The sequence below is a fragment of the Myotis myotis genome, unplaced genomic scaffold, assembly GCF_014108235.1.
Source record: "Myotis myotis isolate mMyoMyo1 unplaced genomic scaffold, mMyoMyo1.p scaffold_m19_p_11, whole genome shotgun sequence".
NCBI classification, from domain to species: Eukaryota; Metazoa; Chordata; class Mammalia; order Chiroptera; family Vespertilionidae; genus Myotis; species Myotis myotis.
In genome coordinates, this window is record NW_023416315.1 from 28,320,962 (window position 1) to 28,341,961 (window position 21,000).

General features: G+C 38.7%; 1 long non-coding RNA gene across 2 annotated transcripts in view; it reads left to right on the forward strand.

Annotated features, from left to right (window-relative positions):
- Positions 1-12,628, forward strand: part of LOC118666155 — a 29,268-nt gene extending 16,640 nt beyond the window's left edge. For both annotated transcript variants that reach the window (XR_004970871.1, XR_004970872.1), the window contains exons 3-4: positions 11,743-11,824; positions 12,419-12,628. This is a non-coding gene — a long non-coding RNA (uncharacterized LOC118666155). The remainder of the gene's footprint in view (positions 1-11,742; positions 11,825-12,418) is intronic.
- The last annotated feature ends 8,372 nt before the right edge of the window (positions 12,629-21,000 follow it).

A 21,000-nucleotide genomic window follows, 5' to 3' on the forward strand; every position in this document is an offset into this window, starting at 1 on the left:
TCATTGTGGGCCATGAAAAACATTAAAGAAAAATTCAAAATTCCAATTCAAAATTCAAGAACAAACCCGAACCGATTTGGCTCAGTGGATAGAGCGTCAGCCTACAGACTGAAGGGTCCCAGGTTCGATTCCAGTCAAGGGCATGTACACTGGTTGTGAGCACATCCCCAATAGGGGGTGTGCAGGAGGCAGCTGATCGATGTTTTTCTCTCATTGATGTTTCTAACTCTCTATCTCTCTCCCTTCCTCTCTGTAAAAAATCAATAAAATATATATTTTTTTATAATTCAAGAACAAAACTTCAAGAACCTTAGGTACTCCAAATTATATTTATCATGATTCTTGATTCATCACCACCTTCATCATTGGTCCATGTGATTTAGATAGTAGTCATCCCTATGTCAGATCAGTGGTGTCATGGAACCAGGGGACGATCCCTGTGCGTCTACTATATATGTGAATTTAGACTTAGTGTAACTAACTATCCTGTTTGTCTGGGACTGTCCTGTGAGCACTGAAAGACCCATGTCAGGCAAACTGGTCACTCTAAATCACACCCTATGTCAGTGATGGTGAACCTATGACATGCGTGTCAGAGGTAACACGCGAACACATTTTTTTTTATTTTTCTTTGTTAAATGGCATTTAAATATATAAAATAAATATCAAAAATATAAATCTTTGTTTTACTATGGTTGCAAATATCAAAAAATTTCTATATGTGACACGGCACCAGAGTTAAGTTAGGGTTTTTCAAAATGCTGACACGCCGAGCTCAAATGGTTTGCCATCACTGCCCTATGTGGTCTCAAATAGTTCATTTTTCTCTATTTAAATTTAGCCAGAGTCTGTAGCTAACATTTAATCATTAGCATTATTAGGTTCTCAATATGTGCCATATTCTATTCTACCCATTTGAGAAAGATACTATTATTAACCCCACTTTAGTAATGAAGACACTGGGCACTAAAAATTTAAGTAATCAGCTCAGGTCTTACAACTAAAATAAATTCCAGTGTCCACATCCTTAAGGACTTTGCACTAGGGCCTAGAAACAAATTAAATAATGCATCAGCATATTCCTCAGTGTACCTACTTTTCTTCACTGGCAAAATAAACGTGCATACTGCAGATTACATTGTTAGATTGAAATAGAATAGTGCATTTCTAATAAATAGTGTTTAGCATAAGTACTATTCTAAAGAATATGACCCTATTTGAAATGCTAATATATGACATACCCCATTTTTAAATTGTAATAAATAGTATTTTTGTCAGTTACCTCACAGAACAAGGAGGCAGAAGGTTTTTGGAAATACAGTATTCTGGAGTTTTAAGGTTAATCTTTTCTCTGCTTGTATTAGGGATCTGGGATTCCTGAAGAAAGCATGCATTTACATGATATTGGAACAAGCTTATTTTCAGTTTCAGCTTGAGTCTTCATTGCCTTTCCTCTAATAAAAGACAATTATCTTTTATCTTTAAATGTTTTTATGTACGTGCTAAGACAGTTTGTCATCTTACACTTCTTCTTGGATGATCCGTTCAATACCCATCTGTCTGAGGAGACTATATGCTCCCTCAGGGCAAGGTTCCTAGTGGTTGTGCTAGGTATTCTATTATTAGTGTCTGACACTAATAGAATGGGCACCCAATAAATATTTGTTGAGTAAAAGAATGCCTGAGGAATTTAATAAAGGGCCATTTCGAAGATTTATTAGCACTAAGTCAGAAGTAAAAATTACTGCTGTTGAGAATTAAGAAAAAAATAATTTGAGGTTGAAATGAAAATGAACACAGTAAAATGGTGCTGTAACATAAAATTCATGGTATTTTATTATTGCAGTTAACATTTATTGGGTGCTTATTATGTGTTAAGCACTGTCCTGAGTACTTTTAAAAAAATTTAATCCCCATAACAAATCTGCGAAGCAGGTATTATTATTGGCCACAATTTTACATATGAGGAAATGAGTCTTCAAGAGGTTAAGCAACTTTATTTCGATCTCACTGCCAACAGGTAGTGGGTGGAATTGAGATGGTAATATTAATACCGTATGCTCCCACAGAACTCTGTACTTCCCTTATCATGATACTACTCACTCTATGAAGACAGAGTCTGTCTCTATCATGGTTAACATTTTATGCTCAGGACCAAAGGACCTGGCATCTCATAGTAGTAGCTCAATATTTCTCAGATGAATGAATCCATAAGTTGAAGAACCAATGTGCTTATGAAACAATAGGATTTAAAATCTAAAGAAAAAAAATAATAGATTACTAACATTTTTCTAGGGTTACAATATAAATACCTATCCCCTGAGATGATTACCCATACTTGGTTCTTAAAAAAAAGATTGCAGTTATAAAGTCCACAGAACGATGCATACATTTGGCACAGAAATTAGCTTATCTGAGTAGAGCAACCAAATGCTATGTTCTTGGAAGCTGTACTACATAAAGGGAAGTAACTCTTTGGCAAAATCTAGAAATGACAACTAGATATTATGAATTAACTAGAAGCCAGGGGCACGGATTTGTGCACTGGTGGGGTCCCTTAGCCTGGCCTGTGCCCTCTCACAATCGGGAACTCCTGGGGGAGGATGTCAGACTGCTGGTTTTGGCCGGATCCCCACTGTTCCCACTCAGTAGCATGCTGCCATGGAGGCGGGAGAGGCTCGAGCTTGCCAGCCATGAGCCTGGTGTCTGGCACCTATTGGTCTTCTGAGTGGCACTGCTGCAGTGGGAGTGCACTGACCATTAGGGGGCAGCTCCTGCATTGAGCGCCTGCCCCCTGGTGGTCAGAGCATGTCATAGCAACCGGTCAAACGGTTGTTTGGTCATTCTGTTATGGAAGACCAGAAAAAAACCAAGCCACGCTTAGAGAAAGGAAATTACATTTTAATTACAATTATGCACAGGCCCAGAGAAAAATGTGTCTTTCAAATTCTGAGCCCCCCAACATGAAGGAAACTTTCACTATTTATACTTTTTCCAGTCCTTTGTCTCCCAAATTTGGAATGAGACTTCTGGGCCTTCTGAGAAAGAAGGCCTGCATGCTGGGAAGGGACCATGAGACCATATCTCAAGTCCTGGCCAAGTACCAGCACTGATAACTCTGTCTGGGACATAGTTTATGGCAGGGGTGGGCAAACTTTTTGACTTGAGGGCCACAATGGGTTCTTAAACTGGACCTGAGGGCCGGAACAAAAGCATGGATGGAGTGTTTGTGTGAACTAATATAAATTCAAAGTAAACATCATTACACAAAAGGGTACGGTCCTTTTTTTTTTTTTAGTTTTATTCATTTCAAATGGGCCGGATCCGGCCCGCAGGCCGTAGTTTGCCCACGGCTGGTTTATGGCCTCTCTGGAATGGGAGTAGTCTTTTTCCCCTCACTATTTAAGCAAGCAAGCATTTACAGAAGCCAAATTAGCAGGGTTAAAATTTCAAACAGCAGTTTTTATATAAGACTAGAGGCCTGGTGCACAAAAATTTGTGCACTCGGGGGGCCCCTCAGCCCGGCCTGTGCCCTCTTGCAGTCTGGGACTCCTCAGGGGATGACCATCTGCTGGCTTAGGCCCGCTCCCTGGGGGATGGGCCTAAGCTGGCAGTCAGACATCCCTCTGGCAGCCTGGGAGCCCTTGGGGGATGTCCACTTGCCAGTGGGGAGCAGGCCTAAGCTGTAGTCGAACATCCTTAGCGCTGCTGAGGAGGCGGGAGAGGCTCCCACTACCACCGTTGTACTGGCAGCCTTCAGCCTGACTTGTGGCTGAGCAGAGCTCCCCCTGTGGGAGTGCACTGACCACCAGGGGCAGCTCCTGCATTGAGCGTCTTCCCCCTGGTGGTCAGTGTGTGTCATAGTGACCAGTCATTCCCAGTCTTTCTGCTGTTAGGGTCAATTTGCATATTACCCTTTTATTATATAGGATAGAGGCCTGGTACATGGTTGGGGTCAACTGGTTTGCCCTGAAGGGTTCCCGGATCAGGGTGGGGGTCTCGCTGGGGTGCCTGGCCAGCCTGGGTGAGGGGCTGAGGGCTGTTTTCAGGCTGGCCACAGCCCCTTCAGGGTAGGGGTCCCCGCTGAGTTTCCCTGCCAGTCTGGGTGAGGGGCTGATGGCTGTTTGCAGGCTGGCCACAGAACCCCAGCCACCCAAGCTCCCTGTGGAGATGGCTGGAAGCAGGTATCTGGGACTTATTTATCTTCTATAATTGAAACTTTGTTGCCTTGAATGGACGCCACAGCTAGCCAGGGCAGGCGGGAAGCTTGGCTTCCTCCATCGCTGGGGCAACCAAGCCTCCTGCTTGCTCTAGCTCCATGGCTGCCGGCCGCCATCTTGGTTGGGTTAATTTGCATAGAGTCGCTCTGATTTGCTGGTGGGTGTGGCTTGGGGTATAGCGGAGGTGCAGTCAATTTGGATATTTCCCTTTTATTAGATTAGATGGATGCTTCAATTCGGTCGCTTAGGCTTTTATATATATATATATATAGTTCTCATGAGTGAGGATAACTTTGGTATCAGAAAACTATTAAATAAACTAGCATTGTGAGTGGACATTTTTCTCCATGTTTTTTATTCCTGAGTGGTTCCCAACCTGATTAAGAACAAATGACAGGCTGGTCTCCCACTGTACTGTTCTCAGCCTTTGTAACATAAAAGTTGGGTGTGTGGTGCTTAATTCAGAATAAAGTCAGGTTAAAATCAGGTGAAGTCTAGCAATGCTACGAAGTGGAACTACTTGATAGACCCCGGAAGACTTTGTATACTAATCCAGTAAAACCTGGCAATGAAGGTTGCTTGTACAGACCACTTACAAGTAGGTTTGTCTGGAGGAAAATTAGCCAGGGGATGATGGTGGTTTGTTGCATGGATGGATGGATGGACACATTCTATATCTGATGACAGCACATATAGAAATAAAGGCATTCACTAAGAAAACTCAGAAAAAATAATAAAATAATCCATAGTTCTTCAAATATGTTTTTAAAGTAGGAACAAAATTAACTACATGCTTGAAGTGCAAAAATTTAGACATTTGTAGTTTTATTTTTTTAATGGTGTATTGGAAAGGGGATAATAATTTTAGTTTTAGATATGTTAAATTAGGATATGGCAGGAGATCTAAGAGAAGAACAACTGAAATTATAAATTACAATATTCATTCGAGATCAGGACTAGACACCAAGATTTGGGGATCATCAACATGGATGTGATCATTCAGGCCATCAACATCGATAAATGTGTTGAAAGAAAACAGTGAGAAAACCAGTGAGCAGGAAAGAGACGGAAAGATGAAGTGTAATTGGAGGGGTGGTCAGGATGTTTATTGTTTAGAATTATAGAATTCAAGCGATGAATGAAGGGCAATAGCCAAACCTGTTTAATTTAATGACAAAGAAATCAAGGAGAAAATTAAGAAAAGACATTTAAATTTGTCTAGCAGAGAAGTCCCTGACACTTGGAATATTGGCTTATGGAAAACAGTCAAAAAAGCAAATTAAGGGGTGAGAGGTAAAGCTGATAAAACATATAGGAATCATTTAAGGACATAGGGGAAAGAAGGAAGGAAAGTAGTATAATAGCAGGAAATGTTAGGGGCATTAGGTTAACAAAATAAAGGGGCACTGATATAATAAAGAAGAATCTAATCTTCCTGAATTCTGAACTACTCCATCATAGCAAATTAGTAGCCTTGGGAGGCTCATTAAATCCACTAGGGAACTGGGGTATTGTTCCCTGCATTATAGTTACAGCGCCTGACAAAGCATAGAGGCTATTATTCATAGCTTTCAGAAAAGAACTTCCTATCACATTGGAGAGACTCCCTAGGAAATAACGATGCCATTATAAGAAACAGAAGCAGCAGTGTCTGATTTTCTAGAAGAACACCATATTCGAAGATAACTGCAAATCCTTTAGCAAAAAGTTAATCTGCCAATATCAGATTTTAAATTGCTATGCCATTCCTGTCTCATCTCTACGTCGCAGTTTCTTCAACTGTAAAATAAAGAGCTTGAAGTGTATGATTAAAAGAAAACTTTTAGCTTTCAAAATCTATGTTCCCTGATTCTTTTCCTTCTCAGACACTATCACCTGTAAAGAACAAAAAGGTATCCATAATACAAAATTCACCAATGTAATTAAAAATAAACAAAAGAAGCTTCTCTCTGCTTTTTCTCTTCCTCCTCCTTCCCATTTTCCTTCATTTCACCTCCTTTAGTTAAAAAAAAATGCATCTTAAAAACTTCATGCATTATGGATTTTATGAATGTTAAAAGGTATGAAAATTTCTTCCAAGCAGTCACAGATTTTTTAAATATGTTTTACCTATCATGTACCTCCTAGGATTCTTGTAAATAGCATTATTATTAGCCATAATATCAGAGAAGTAGTAATAAGTCAGTTATTACCTACAGGAGTAGTTACCTACAAGAGCTAAAAATCTAATGTGGGATGCAAATGGCCATATTTATAACAACTTTCACCAGATGCTAATTTACAGCTTAAAATGTGCTTTCACCATTATTCTCATTTGACCCTAACAGCTGCCCTGTAACGTAAGCATGATCCCTCTGTAACTAACTCATAGGGACCGTGGGACAAGGGAGAGGCAGCAGCTGACCTTGGCCTGCACCTCTGGGAGGCCCTAGAGCCAGCATACCAGATGAACAGCTTTAGAACATCCCCAAACACCAACCACCTCCACCAGGGACACACTCAAGGGGCAGATTCAGTGGGCACCAGAGCCCTAATGAAGCCCTGCTCTGTGGGGTGGGCCCCTGTACAGGTAATCCCCCGAGGTGGTCAGCGGTGGCAGCCAGTCCTCACAGCTGATGGGCTTCTAGTAAGGCCTCAGATGAGTTTCACTAGTGATGGGGAAATCCCAACTGATAGATGTTGAGAACTGGAACTGGACAAGACAGTGTGAATTTCTCTTTCAGGAACATTAACTTCACGCTATGACTTGTAGAGCATCAAAGGGCCTCATAGTTCTCTGTTGTGTCTTAAAGCATGTCTCACCCTGATGGTTTTCTTAATAACTTCAGAAAAAATTTGTTAGTGGGACTGAGACCAACAACGAAGCTAAAATCTCTCAAACTGAAAGGGAATTGAGGGGGAGTTTTTTTTGTTTTTGTTTTTTAATTGGCTCCAGAAATTGTGCCCCAAGAGAGCTGTGTCATTATCATAAATGTCTCTTATTTAGTTTTGGGTTTTTTTTAGGGGGGGAGGAATGTTAGTATGTTAGTTTTCTATAGCTGAGTGTATCAAATTACCAAACTTTAATGGCTTAAACTATACAAATTCCATCTTATAGTTCTATAGGTTAGAAGTTCAACATGGGTTTCACTGGGCTAAAAATCAAGGTGTTAGCAGGGCTGCATTCCTTTCTAGCAGGGGTGGGGAACCTTTTTTCTGCCAAGAACCATTTGGATATTTATAACATCATTTGTGGGCCCGCTATATTTGGTCAAACATTTAATTAACTCACCTCTAATTCCATGGCAGGGTCAGACCAAATAATTTCTTGGGCCTTATATGGCCCACAGGCTCAATGTTCCCCATCCTGCTTTCAAGGGAAGGATTTATTCCCTTGCCCTTTTCAGCTTTTAGAGGCTGCTTAGATTCTTTGGTTCATGGCCCACTTCTTCCACCATTAAAGCCAGCAATGGTGAGTCAAATCTTTTTTGAGTAGCATCTTTCTGGCCATTATTCCATCATCATCTCTCTCTCTCTGACCATAGCCAGGAACGGTTCTCTGCTAAGGACTGGAATTAGATGGAGTCCACCAAGAATCCAGAATCCAAAATAATCTTCCTATCTTAAATTCAGCTGGTGAACAACCTTAATTTCATCTGCAACCTAATTCCCTTCTGCCATGTAACACAATAGGTTCACAGGTTCCAGGAATTAGAGCATGGACAGAATTGGGAGACCATTGTTCTGTCTACAATGGTTGATTAAAAATAAGGAGCTAAGAATCAAGAAGACATAGGCATTAGAGTGAAAAAATGGACCAGAAAAAAAAATGGCAACAGGTTCTTGAGATCTTTCGTCAAAAGGAAAGCTGATAAAATGATAAAGAAGAGGGGGGAAAAGTTTCTCTCAAATAAGAGCATGTTTATTTATTATTTATTTATTTATTTGTATTTAATGTAAGTTGAGTTCAGGAAGAAATAATATGTCTTACTTGTACATATTCTTTGGTGCTTTTGTGTGTTTCATGGTGCAGTGTGCACTAGCTTGTTCCTGTCTTGATGCCCAGTCTGCTAAAGAATTGCTCTGGTGGGACAGTAAAGGTTGGCCTTAGCCAGTTGTGGGCCAGGTTATTAGCACTCCATACCCTTGAATGGGACAGATGTCTCCCCAATATTATGCACTGTAGAATGTTTTTGAAAGTCACCTCAACCATTGAGATTGAAGATCTTTCTACTCCCTGTACCTTTGTGGGTGTGAAGTGTAGAGCTTAAGCTGTGGGAATATGCATGTTATAGACCAAAGCCATGGGCATAAGGTGTGCCTTTGTGGGGACAGGTATCTTTAGAATGTGATGGTAGTTATGTCTGAGTACCTGGGTGGTAATGGCATCCCTCTAGTGGAGTACTAGAGTTAAAATGGGTAAAGCTGTATCTGAGGTGTGGACATGGCATAGTAGCCAGGGTCTGGGTCCCCTGCTCTGCCTGTTATCTTAGGTACTGGAACAAACACTCATTCAGGTTTGCCATGAAGGGGATTCTACCCCATTTTGATTGGCAGACCTACACTCAAAATCCCCCAGCAGGTGACAATGTGTGTGTCCATAGGAATCAAAACTAAAGCAAGCCCTAGAACTGAAGAAGAATCCTGGAGGCCACTGGGCATGCTGAAGTTCGTGGCTTGATTGTAAGGAGAGTTACTGCTTCCAGGAAAAGAAACAGGGCAAAGAAAGCAGGAAGCAACCATATACTCACTAACAGAAATATTTATAATTTCACAACCGATATGGCCATATCACCTAAATAGCAGCCCTGACTTTGGTTTAGCCAAATCCACGGGCAGTTTTTCTTTTCAGTTCTCAAAACCCAAAAGATACTCACATAATTCTCTCCCAGGCAAAGAGGAACTTCCCATTATATCTATCCTTCTAAGGGATGCTACCCCTGGTGACTCTGAAAGAATTTGCTATTCTTATTGCACAGAGAATGATCCCCTTTCTCACTAAAGAGAAAAAATACATACATTTAATTTTTTTTGTAGTGGTATAGATCCTTCTATATTATGTTCATCTAAATATTTCATGAGATTCTATTGGATTCAAATTGTATTTACCAGCTGATTCCAAACTCTCAAAACCTTCTAAAGACTGTAGCTTCAAAAAGTAGCATGGGGTAATATTACCATCCAGTTTTCAAAACTTTTATTTTAATTGCTATGACCATGTCTAGTATATTTATTTATGCTAAATTGACTGATATTCCCCCAAAGTTAAGTAATAGCTTGCAATTAAACTTGATTTCCCTATTTCAAAAATAACAATAACACTTACATCATTATTCATAGCTATTGTCATATCTGCCAGTTGATTAAGTAGGAGAATATTGTGAAAATCAGTGACAAATTCCAAGAAGCCATTAGGAATTAGAGAAAAGATTGAGGAAAAGAGGAGTTGAATAAAAGTATAAGAAAGCATTTACAATGGCTTTCCTGTAAGTCCTTTGAAGTTATTATTCATTCAGTAATAGATTTTTGTTGGAGCTACTAAAGCAGGCATCATATTACATGCTGGAAATACAAATAGTACAGGAAAAGATTATTTTAAAAGATATTCGGTCACTTGATGAACAGTTATTGATATAAGTGATAATAATAATGGTAGGAATGAAAAGGCTCAGCAGAGGAAATGACTAGTCAAGGTCTCGTGGATTTAATATTTGCACTATTTTACGCCCACATCCTCTTTCTAAAGATATATAATCTTCTGCCATGGCTGGTGTATCAGTTATTAAGATTGAAATGTCTAGACTAGATTGACATTCTCAAGGTTCTTGGCAGAATGATTCACTTGGGTATGAAACTACATACCCCCAAAACAATCACACTTTGGAGTCCAAGGTGATATCTGGTACTTCTCGACATTTATAATTTTAGAAGTGAGTAACCACAGAATGGCAAGTTGCTCTACATGGTAATCTGATAAAAACCGTCAAGGAAGAGGTAGAGAAATTAAAATGAGTTTATGTCTCTATCTTCTAGTTCAAACGTCCTTTCCCACTGGTATGACTAGTACTTGTAGTCAAAACAGTGTCTATCACTTTTTAAATGATTAAGTCACACAGTTGAATTTTTGGTTCACTGACTCTGAAGTTTGCAGTGTTTAACCTCAAATTTAAATTTTTTCCCCTGCCAAAAATATAGCTGTAGTTTAAGTGTTTAAAAACAACTGGAGTGGAACTACCAACTATTAAAATGAGTTCAGAAAAAATGAAAGATACATTACTATAAACATGCCTAAAGTTTTTCTCACTATCAAAAAAAAACCTCAATAGGTAAATACAATCAAATACTATTGGGACAATAAAAGGCATCCTTTTTAATTTCGCAGATAACATCAGGCAGTGTTCTATAAAAGGGTATGATATGAATTATACATGGTGGAACCAGCATCTTGGAAGGCAAATATCTGAATTAAAATCACCATTGTGAATTGAAGTGCCGTAAAGAAAATACATAAACACAATGGAGCTCAAAGAGGTATTTAAATGCTAGTGTATATAGTACAGAAGTTTTACAAACCCAGTTAGCTTGTATCTAAGATGCAGAAATTAATATGAACAACTTAGTAAGTAAAAGTAAACATTATGTTTTTATAGCATCAGAAAACTAAGAAGTTAGTTACCCAGAAAGAAAGAAATATAAGCATGGAAAAAATAATGAAAAGAGAAGGTGAGGAAAATATTATAATGATGATGTATATCATTATACATTTGTCTCTAAACCCATAGAAAGTACAATACCAAGAGTGAATTATAATGTAAACTATGAACTTTGGGTGGTTATGATGTGTTAATGTAGGTTTAGCCTCAATAAAAAAATGTACCATCCTAGAGAGTGAGGTATGAGGTTGATAAAGGGGAGCGGGGTAGGTATACGTGGAGGCAGAGGGGTTATATGGGAAATCTCTGTACTTCTTTTTAATTTTTTATAAACCTAAAACTGCTCTAAAATATAAAGTATTAAAAAAAGAAAGGGCATTAAAAGTTTAGAAATCGAACTTCCGTGTTCTCTTAAGAAAAATGTCATAAAGCACAGAAGCACTATTAGAGAAAGACTAGCATTATATGAGACTATACTGGATATAATATTTTGAGAAATGTAATGTGCTTATGATTTTTTCATTTCCTTGTGAATGGTTGTTTCCTTAGACACACTTGTGAGTTTAGGGGAAATTAGGAGATTTTCAGTAGAAAGGCAAAGAAAAAAGAAAGATACTAGTATTCCCAAAGGCAATAAGCAGGCAGACATTGGATTGAAAGCTAGACTTCGAAATGATTTTCTAAACGCTTATATTTTTCCCTTGAAAACTTTTAGAAACTGGCCTAGCAAGATTGATCATAGAGTTAAAAAAAAAAAAAAATTCTAGTCAGAAAGAAAGAGGAAGAAGGAAAGTCTTACCCTTTTGGTTCCAAGGGTTGATGGGAAGAGAAAGAGAGGGGCAGGTAGAGGAAGCCGTAAAAAAACTCATGTCTCTGTCTCCCCTTTCCAGGCTGAAGTGCTACTGCGGAAAGGTGTGTGAAGGGATGAGATGCTCTCAAAAGTCTCCTGTCAATCTGGGCCCAACATGGCAGGTAAGTGTGGTGCTGACGAGTGATTAGGCAGAGAGAACACCCGAGTTTGGCTTTCCTCTACATCTGCTTCCCGAGTGTCATAAATAGGACCTACAAGTGCCTGTCTTTCCTAAGGGGGAATGCGGAAGAAAGTTGAGAGTTAGGCTGTGGGCTGCTCTATGGAGCTCCGAAGCCAAGGCTCAGTAGCTGTGTAATCTAGTGCCGAAGCTTACTGGGGGGCTGAGTCAGCGGGAAGATGACTGTGCCCGACCAAGTCCAGCGTGTTCAGGCCCCGAGTTCCCCCAGCTCAGGCTCGCACAGCAGATGCCTGCACTGCTCAGATGCTCTGGGTGTCCTTCCACTGGCCCACGAGGCAGCCCAGGCCAGCACTCTCCACAGGGTTCTAGAGTTTTCAGAGGCGACCCTGCCCACAGTCTCTATCGAGGTCAAATCAATCACGTGCCACAAAACGGCAAAAACCATTTCTGAAAAGGATGAATAAGAGAGCCTCTAAGATCCCGCTCATTTTTACCAAAGATTAATATGTTAGTGATTTAGCTTTTTTTTTTTTTGGTATGAGATCAAATTTTAGACTTTTCTTCTTTTATCTTCTAGGTTTATATCATCAAGATGATCTGTTGTTAAAGAGAAGTGAAGAGGCTATATTTTCTTTTCAAACCTGAGTGAGGATGTGAATAAATTGGCAATTCCATTTCATGCATTTTATGATTCCTTACTTCCTCAGAGCTTTCTAATCTTTTTCTGGAGACGCAGGTTTTCTTTGTTCATTTTCCAAATAAAAATCTCCTTTCTTGGCTCCCCTGACATCGACCTCCTTAGTCTCTGCTTATATATCCAGATGTCTCGTTTCACATATCTTTGTCCCCAGATCTTTAAACTCAGCCACTTCTGAAGGCTCAAATTTTGGCACCACATCCTGATTTATTCTGCATGAAGTATTGTTTCATGGAAAAAAAAAATTGATATACAGCATAAACTATTTTATAAATAGTTTTAAATATTTTATAAGTAACTATTTTATAAATAACTGTGTTATGACCAATGTATTTTATTGCCTATAACTTTTCATTGAATAATTGTTCCACTGTTGTCCTTAAATGAGTTCATGTCTTTATAGTTGACCTATATTGACCATATCTAATTCTTTCAAGAACAGTGACTGTCACCAACAGGATCCTGCACAATCAAAGGTATTTGTTAGAAAACTGAACTGCTTTGCTTATGATGAATAGACCAAGAAGACATTCGAGAGAAATCAAGAAAATATTTTTCTTTAAAATAAAAAGAAACAAAATATAAGAAACAAGTGGTTAGCAGCTAATTTCATGGTAAAGCAATAAGAAATACTTCTTCTTAAAGAAAGACAATGGACAAATAAGAGATTATCTTTCCAACTAGCCAGGTCCAATTTTAAGTTTCTATGTCCACTTTCTTTCTTCCAAATGAATGGAGCATTTGAGAAAAATTACAATAAAACAATTGTTTGCAAAGCCCAGTTGAGAAAGAAAATTCCATTTAAATAACTACAAATGAATGTGTTTTAATGTAAGCAGCATTGACTGGCCATATACTATATGATAGATAAATACAAAGAGGAAAACAGCATGAGCTTGTCCTCAAAGAGCTTTCAGTCTAACAGGGAGGACTAGGCAGAAACTAAGGCTAGACAGAAGTACAAAAAAGAGGAAATGTATTTTTAGGCAATGGGGAAGGCTTCTGTCAGAAACTGTCCAATGAGTTGGACTCTGTAGACAGACAGACTTTGGGAAATATTCTGAGCAGAAAGCATAGATGCAAAGGCATTTCCACAAAGCTTATTCCCTACCTTTTTGCTTTTATGAATAATAATTAACTGTGATATTAAAATAATCCTTTTAACTGTCATACAAAGGTATCAACATTATTTATCAACACATGTGATGTTTAAAGTAAAAACACAGAAAATGTAACTTGATAGTATTTATCTTCACTGAGGTAAAATCTTATATAATAAAAGGCTAATATGCAAATCGACTGAATGGCGGAACAACCGGTTGCTATGATGAGCACTGACCACCAGGGGGCAGACGCTTAATGCAGGAGTTGCCCTCTGGTGGTCAGTGCGCTTCCACAAGGGGGGAGCACCACTCAGCCAGAAGCCAGAAGCTGGGCTCACAGCTGGTGAGTACAGTGGTGATGGTGGGAGCCTCTCTTGTCTCCTCGGCAGAGCTAAGGATGTCCGACTGGCAGCTTAGGCCCACTCCCTGAGGGCTCCTGGACTGTGAGAGGGCACAGGCTGGGCTGAGGGACCCCTCCCCCTGCTGAGTGCATGAATTTCGTGCACCGGGCCTCTAGTTAAGAAATAATTAACCACTTTAAAGTGTACCATTCAGTGGAACTTAGTGCATTCACAGTGTTGTGCAACCATCACCTCTCTTTTCTCATTCCCAAAGCCATTATTAGCAGGAGCCCTGCTTACTAGGAGTCTTCTTTCTCAGTTTTCACACTATAAATTTGGGCATTTGAAAATAAGGCTGGGAAACTGGAAAAATAACTTATTTAAAAGACATCCACCAGTAATTCAAGAAACTGAGGATATATAAGATAAAATGCTATAAAATTATAGTCCTTTCAATATTATATTTCTATTGAAACTATTCAAAGGCAAAATTATTTTTTTCAGTATTTTTTATTTATAACATAAATATCCTATATAATAAAAGCCCAGTGACTGAACAGTGGAACTAGACTGACCAGTCGATCTGTAGCTATGATGCACACTGACCACCAGGGGGCAGACGCTCAACACTGGAGCTGCCCCCTGGTGGTCAGTGCGCTCCCACAGGGGGAGCACCACTGGACTGACTGGGATGAGTGATGGTCCCACAGCAGGCTGATCCCCACAGGCGCCCCCCTCCACCACCTGTGCATGAATCCTGTGTACTGGGCCTCTAGTTATCAAATAACGTGGCATATTATAGGTGCACCAACTACCTGAGCCATAAATATTTTTTAAGTGGGTATCTACTTTAAAGTTAATTTCAAATGCCTTTTTTAGGACCTTTGGGAAAGATAGTATCTTGAATGTAAGTCCAATTGAAAACTGTCTCAAAATAAAAGGAAATATAAGAATAGATGAGAGTATTTTTTTCTTGGTGTACTGGTGAAAATTGGGGAAGAAATAACGCGTTCTGTCAGGAGAAGCTCTGATCTCCATGAATTTTATTTAGTGATTTCTATTTATTTCCACAGTCACCACACCTGGTCTACAGCAGCAAAGGGGACCCCAGCCGAATGTTTCCAAGCTGTCCCTTGGCCTTCCCAAATTAGGCTTCTGCCAGAATTTCCTCTTCCCCAGCAAGGTCATACCACTTCTTAGAAAGGAATTGTGTATTGGTTTTTTATGCCTTCCTTTAGGCTGGCTTCTGCATTATTTTTAGAAGCTTCATCAAGGAAAACCTGAATAGCTTACCCAGACAGATGTATTATTGTTAGATCATGGGGTAAGAACTCGGAATACCATTGCTTCCTTACCTTTGACTATCTCTAAGGGAATAAGATTAGGGTTCCCTATTGTTTCAGATCCTCCTCCACCCTGCATTTTGCCCCTTGCACCTCGTTTCTTTCTCTGCCTCTGGCTGGTCCCTGACTAGTCACACTATGCTGCTGAAACCTACCAGCCCATGTCAACCATGATCTCTTAATGTCTAAAAGAATTGGAGACTTTGGGATACTTATCCTACCTGATGCCTCAGCATCGTCTAATGACGCTGTGGGCAAATCTCTTCTCCTTGAACTCTCTTCTCTCTTGGCTTCTTTGATGCCGTGCTCTGTTCTTACCTCTGCTTTTCCTTCTGTTCTTGGACTTTCTTCTACCCATCCCAAAAGAATTCTTTCCTCATCTGTGCAAACTCTTCCACACAGTGGGTTTTCTCTTCCCATTGATGGAGCTGTTGACACAAGTCTGCCTCTTTACTCCAGGTTTCTCTTCTATACCACCACATCCACAGGTTCAGGGCCTCCTGGGGATTACCCACTTGAAAGTCCCATAAGCACCTCTCACTCAAACTCTTAAATCTAAAGTTTTTTGCTGCATCTTATTTCCTACTTTGGACTCCGAGTCGAGAATTAGGGGTTACTATACATAAGCTACAGTTGACAAATCAATAGAAATTACTTATGCCTAACAAGATATGAATATTTCGCCGAAACCGGTTTGGCTCAGTGGCTAGAGCGTCGGCCTGCGGACTGAAAGGTCCCAGGTTCGATTCCGGTCAAGGGCATGTACCTGGGTTGCGGGCACATCCCCAGTAGGAGATGTGCAGGAGGCAGCTGATCGATGTTTCTCTCTCATCGATGTTTCTAACTCTCTATCTCTCTCCCTTCCTCTCTGTAAAAAATCAATAAAATATATATATATATATATATATATATATATATATAAAAAGATATGAATATTTCTGTCATGAGCATGCATTGTTTGTGTAATTAATAAGCCAAAATGTCCTTGATACACTCATCATTCTCAGCTATCAATTTTATACATTAGGACCTTGAAATTTCATTTGACATTCTGCCCGCAAACTCCAGATTGGAATAATTGCTTTCTGCTTTTCTAAGCAGCAAGCATTTTGCATTTCAATGAGGCCATGATAGGAAATAATTCAATAAATATGGTCTACTAGTATGTATGAGCCTTATCTATCTGTGCTGACAACAAGCTAAACTCTTGGTTGGGTGCTGACACAGAGATGTTGGTAGAAATAGGAATCAATCCCAGGAAAAGATCTTTAGGACTGAATTTTAAGTAGTAGAGCTTTGGGTTTGGAAAGTATTTTGCTTAACAGCAATAGCACCAAATACAGTCAGGAGAAATGATTGTTAATTATTTATGCTGACAGTGTCAAACATTTATCATGATTCTTTTATGCTTTATATGCCTTTTTCTCCATACATTAGGCAATGTATACCAGGAAGTGAACAGCACACCAGTCACTCTTTTGACCTGTGGAGAGCATTACTTAATTCTATAAAGTTTCAAGTAAAAGTTTTAAATCATGAGTTGACCTTTAACCTGTGAAGCTTAAGTAAATTGTTCTGAGCCTTTATCCTAAATTTCTCATTACACAGCCTGAGCAGGCACTGGAAAGGGCAGTTAGATTTATAAACAACTCAAGACAGACCACTTGCAATTGATATTAAGATCTCACATCATTCTATTTTCACTTTATTTAGCCTTTATGTTTTGAAAGCTGTCTTTAGGCTCAGAACTTAAAGTGGTCTGGCTGTGAACAATGGAAATGTGCAGCATGGAATGTTGAAAATATTCTCACCAAACAAGTGCAGCAGTTTTACTATAATTAGCTAAAGGGCATAACACTGTAAAAAAGAAAATGAACCACTCATTTGCTGTCATCAAAAATGAGGAACTGGCTTAGGCAAAAGCTGAAGTCCTTTTGAACATGAGACGTTCATTGATTTGGCAGTGAGAAGGATCTTGTTTGTCCTGCTAGTTCTAAAGAACTATTTATCCTTAAATAATTCCAGTAAGGAAGGTGCAAGGAAAAAATCATCAATCTTAATTTTTTCTAAATACCTCTCCTTATGTTATTATGTTTTATGTCATATCTAAAATGTCACCTTGATTTTTTATTTTGATATGGGCTGCATCTTTTTATTTAACACAGGTTGTCTCTTTAATATTGAAAATAAGACAAATGCATGCTATAAAGTTAAAATTGTTTTGAAAAACTATATATTGTTGCTGTCATAAGAAATTAAGCCAGGAATATTATCATGGTCTCCACATTCTGATCTTTAATGCATTCCCACCAGCAATGTATGGGCTATGCCACATCCTCACCAGCATTTTATACTGTCAGTAATTTTTATTTTAGTCATTTTAACATGTGTGCAGTGGTAACTCATCATGATTTTAATTTGCATTCTCCAACGGCCGATGATGTTAACTGTCTTTTTGTCTGTTTATTTTCCTTCTGAATATCCTCTTTGCTAGTTTTCTCACCTTGTGTTAATTGTATTGTTTTCTTACTATGGGATTTTGAGAGTTCCTCTTTCATTCCAGTGCACGTTTCTTGTCAAATATATGACTGCCAACTATTTTCTCTCAGTTGGTAATTTGTCTTTTTATTCTCTTTGATAATTGATTTTGACAAAGTTTCAAAGGCTATGTAGTGGAGAAAGTATAATATTTTCAATAAATAGTCCTAAAATAAATGGACATTCATATACCAAAAAAAAAAGAACTTTGATTCATAGCTTACCTCATATGCAAAATTTAATTCAAAATATGCCATAGACCTAAATTCTAAATTGAAAACTATAAAATGTCTTGAAGACAATATTGGAGAAAATTTGTGTGATCTTGCAGTAGGCAAATATTTCTTAAATGAGACACTAAAAGCACATCCATAAAAGAAAATAATTGAAACAGGACTTTATTAAAATTTTAACAGCTCTTCTAAAGATAGACACTATTTTTTAAAAATATATTTTTATTGATTTCAGAGAGAAAAGACAGGGCGGGAGGGAGGGAAGGAGGGAGAGAGAGAGAGAGAGAGAGAGAGAGAGAGAGAGAGAGAGAGAGAGGAGAGAGAGAGAGAAACATCAATGACAGAGAATTGGCTGCCTCCTGCACATCCCCTACTGGGGATTGAGCCCACAACCTGGGCTTTTGCACTGACCAAGAATCCAACTGAGACCTCATAGTTCATAGATTGATGCTCAACCACTGAGCCACACCAGCTGGGCAAGACAGCCACTATTTAAACAATGAAAATACAAGAATTTAAGAAGCAGGGGAGCCAGCCAAAGAGTCTACAACAAGTGGCTAATGCAACAGGAAGACCCAGGATAGTATGGTGTCCTCAGAGTCAACTAAATAAATAGTGTCAAGAGGGAAGAAATGATTTACTGGGTCAAAGCTCCTGATGGGGAGTGATGATTTAATTTTGAATCAAGGAGTAAACAGAACAAATGTTCCCAGACTCTAGCAGCTCTGGTCACAGTTGTCTTCCTAGTTATGACTCAGCCGTTGCACCAAGGTAGGAGTTAAAGTAGCAGCATTGTTCAATGAACTGGCAAGCTGGACTTAAACTTGGTGCCATAGGATTCATATCTGGTACACAGGGATGGAATTTAGGGGTTATGTGCACTGAAATTTCACTATTATGTCTGCATTTATTGATTCACTCCTTCAATATTTATTGAAACCCTTCTCTGTGCTCAACATTGAACACATATTAAAACAGGGTGTACACTAGTGATTTAAAAAAGGCCTAGTACCTGATAATATGGAACTTGTATAATGGAGAATATGACAAGGATTAATCAAATAGTCATACTGGGTGAAACTGTGATGCTCCCCTCGGCTACATAAAAATAAGTTTATTATTGATTTTAATAATGGGGCAATATTAATCATAGTATGAGAACTGGGCTTGGAATTATTCTGTCACCATCAAGGGCAAATGTGTATCAATTTGGACCTCAGACTATGAATGTGACCATGGTGTGGATTGATCCTGGGTGTTTTAACTCATGTTTATTTTTCTAGTGGAGATTTCTTTATCCTTCCCAAAACTGAAGTTTATCATCCACCTTAATTCACTCTTAGTCCCCAAATATATCTCCTCTTTTATTTGAATCCCATTTAGAATAAATAAGCCAAATGTAAATGTAAGGACTAGAAAAAACAATCATGATTAACTGGAATGAATACAAAACATATGTGTAAATCGTATAATACAAATGTTCAAAGGTTTTGCCACATCTGAGAAATTGCCAGTTAAAAAAATATTGGCAATGCAAGTGGAAAATAAAGATACATCTGAAAATAACATATTCTATTTCTGCAAGTATATCTTTGCATAGGTTTCTATTACTTTAAATGGCAAGTTTTTGCTATGAGCATTTTTTACTGATGAAAGAGAATACCACATAATGACTAACAGCACAGATTCTGAAACTAAAATGCTTGAGCTCCCAGTTTGTCTACCCACCAACTGTGTTAACGTGAGCAAGTTAACCTCTCTATGCCTCAGTTTTCTTATCTATACAGAACACATATTTATGCTTACCTAAAGGTTATTATGAAGATTGAGTTAATACACATAGAGCATTAGGAGAGTTGCTGGCACATAGTATGTTCATCATTCGTTTATATGTAGACAGAGAAGGGGAGAGAGCTAGTAGCTAGACTCTGGAGTTAGACAATTGGGTTCAAAGCCTGGTTTCACTACATATACCCATCTGACCTTGAGTTGTTCAATTAACTTCTTCATGCCTATTTGCAAACAGGATTAATAATCATAGTATTCATTCCTAGCATGGTTACCATAGTGCACGTGAAGCAATTAGCACATGCAATTAATATTAGCTCTCCTTTTCTGAGAGGTGGGGATATATATTGTTAAAAATATAAATACAACTATGTAAATGGAATGCAATCAACTTATTTACAATATATTAAATTAAAAATTTTTAGAAGAGAAAAAATGTGGGGGAAGAAAAAAATATAAGCTTTCCTGGATTCTAGCAATTCTGAGTGAGTTTGGTAACTCAGAATAGTTTCCACAGATAGTGTCTTAAATCCAATAAGAACATGGAACATAAATGCTAACTGAATAATTTTAAGGTTACCAAAGTAAGTGAATGGCTTGTCATTAACTGATGGCATCCCTTGATTTCTTTTCTGTGAATAAGAGAGATTTATCATTAAGAAGATGCTAAATACTTCACTGCTTTTGATGGACTGGCTATAAGAAACACTGTACATCAACAAGACATTAAACTAAAGGGGATAGCCTTAAGTATGGAGGGTAGACAAAACACACTTTTTGATGCTCTGGGGTGAACTTGTATGAGAAATTAAATAGATGAGAAACCACTGCAGCCTACATACCAGCTTGCAGGCAGCCATAGGAAAAGAGCAAAGGCTGGGGCCATTGAGCATTTATGGGACTGGGTTACACATAGCTACAGGCTCTGTGAATAACCACAACAATCAAAGGATAATCCACATGCATAAAGAGCATGGAAGGGTCTGTTATGACCACATTAGTCTTCCCAGTGATACCTGCATATATAAATGCTGTCCATCATCAACAGTCCCACCTTCTCAAGCAACAGGATGACTTTCATCGAGAGACCTAAACACTTTTTAACCAAAATAATTG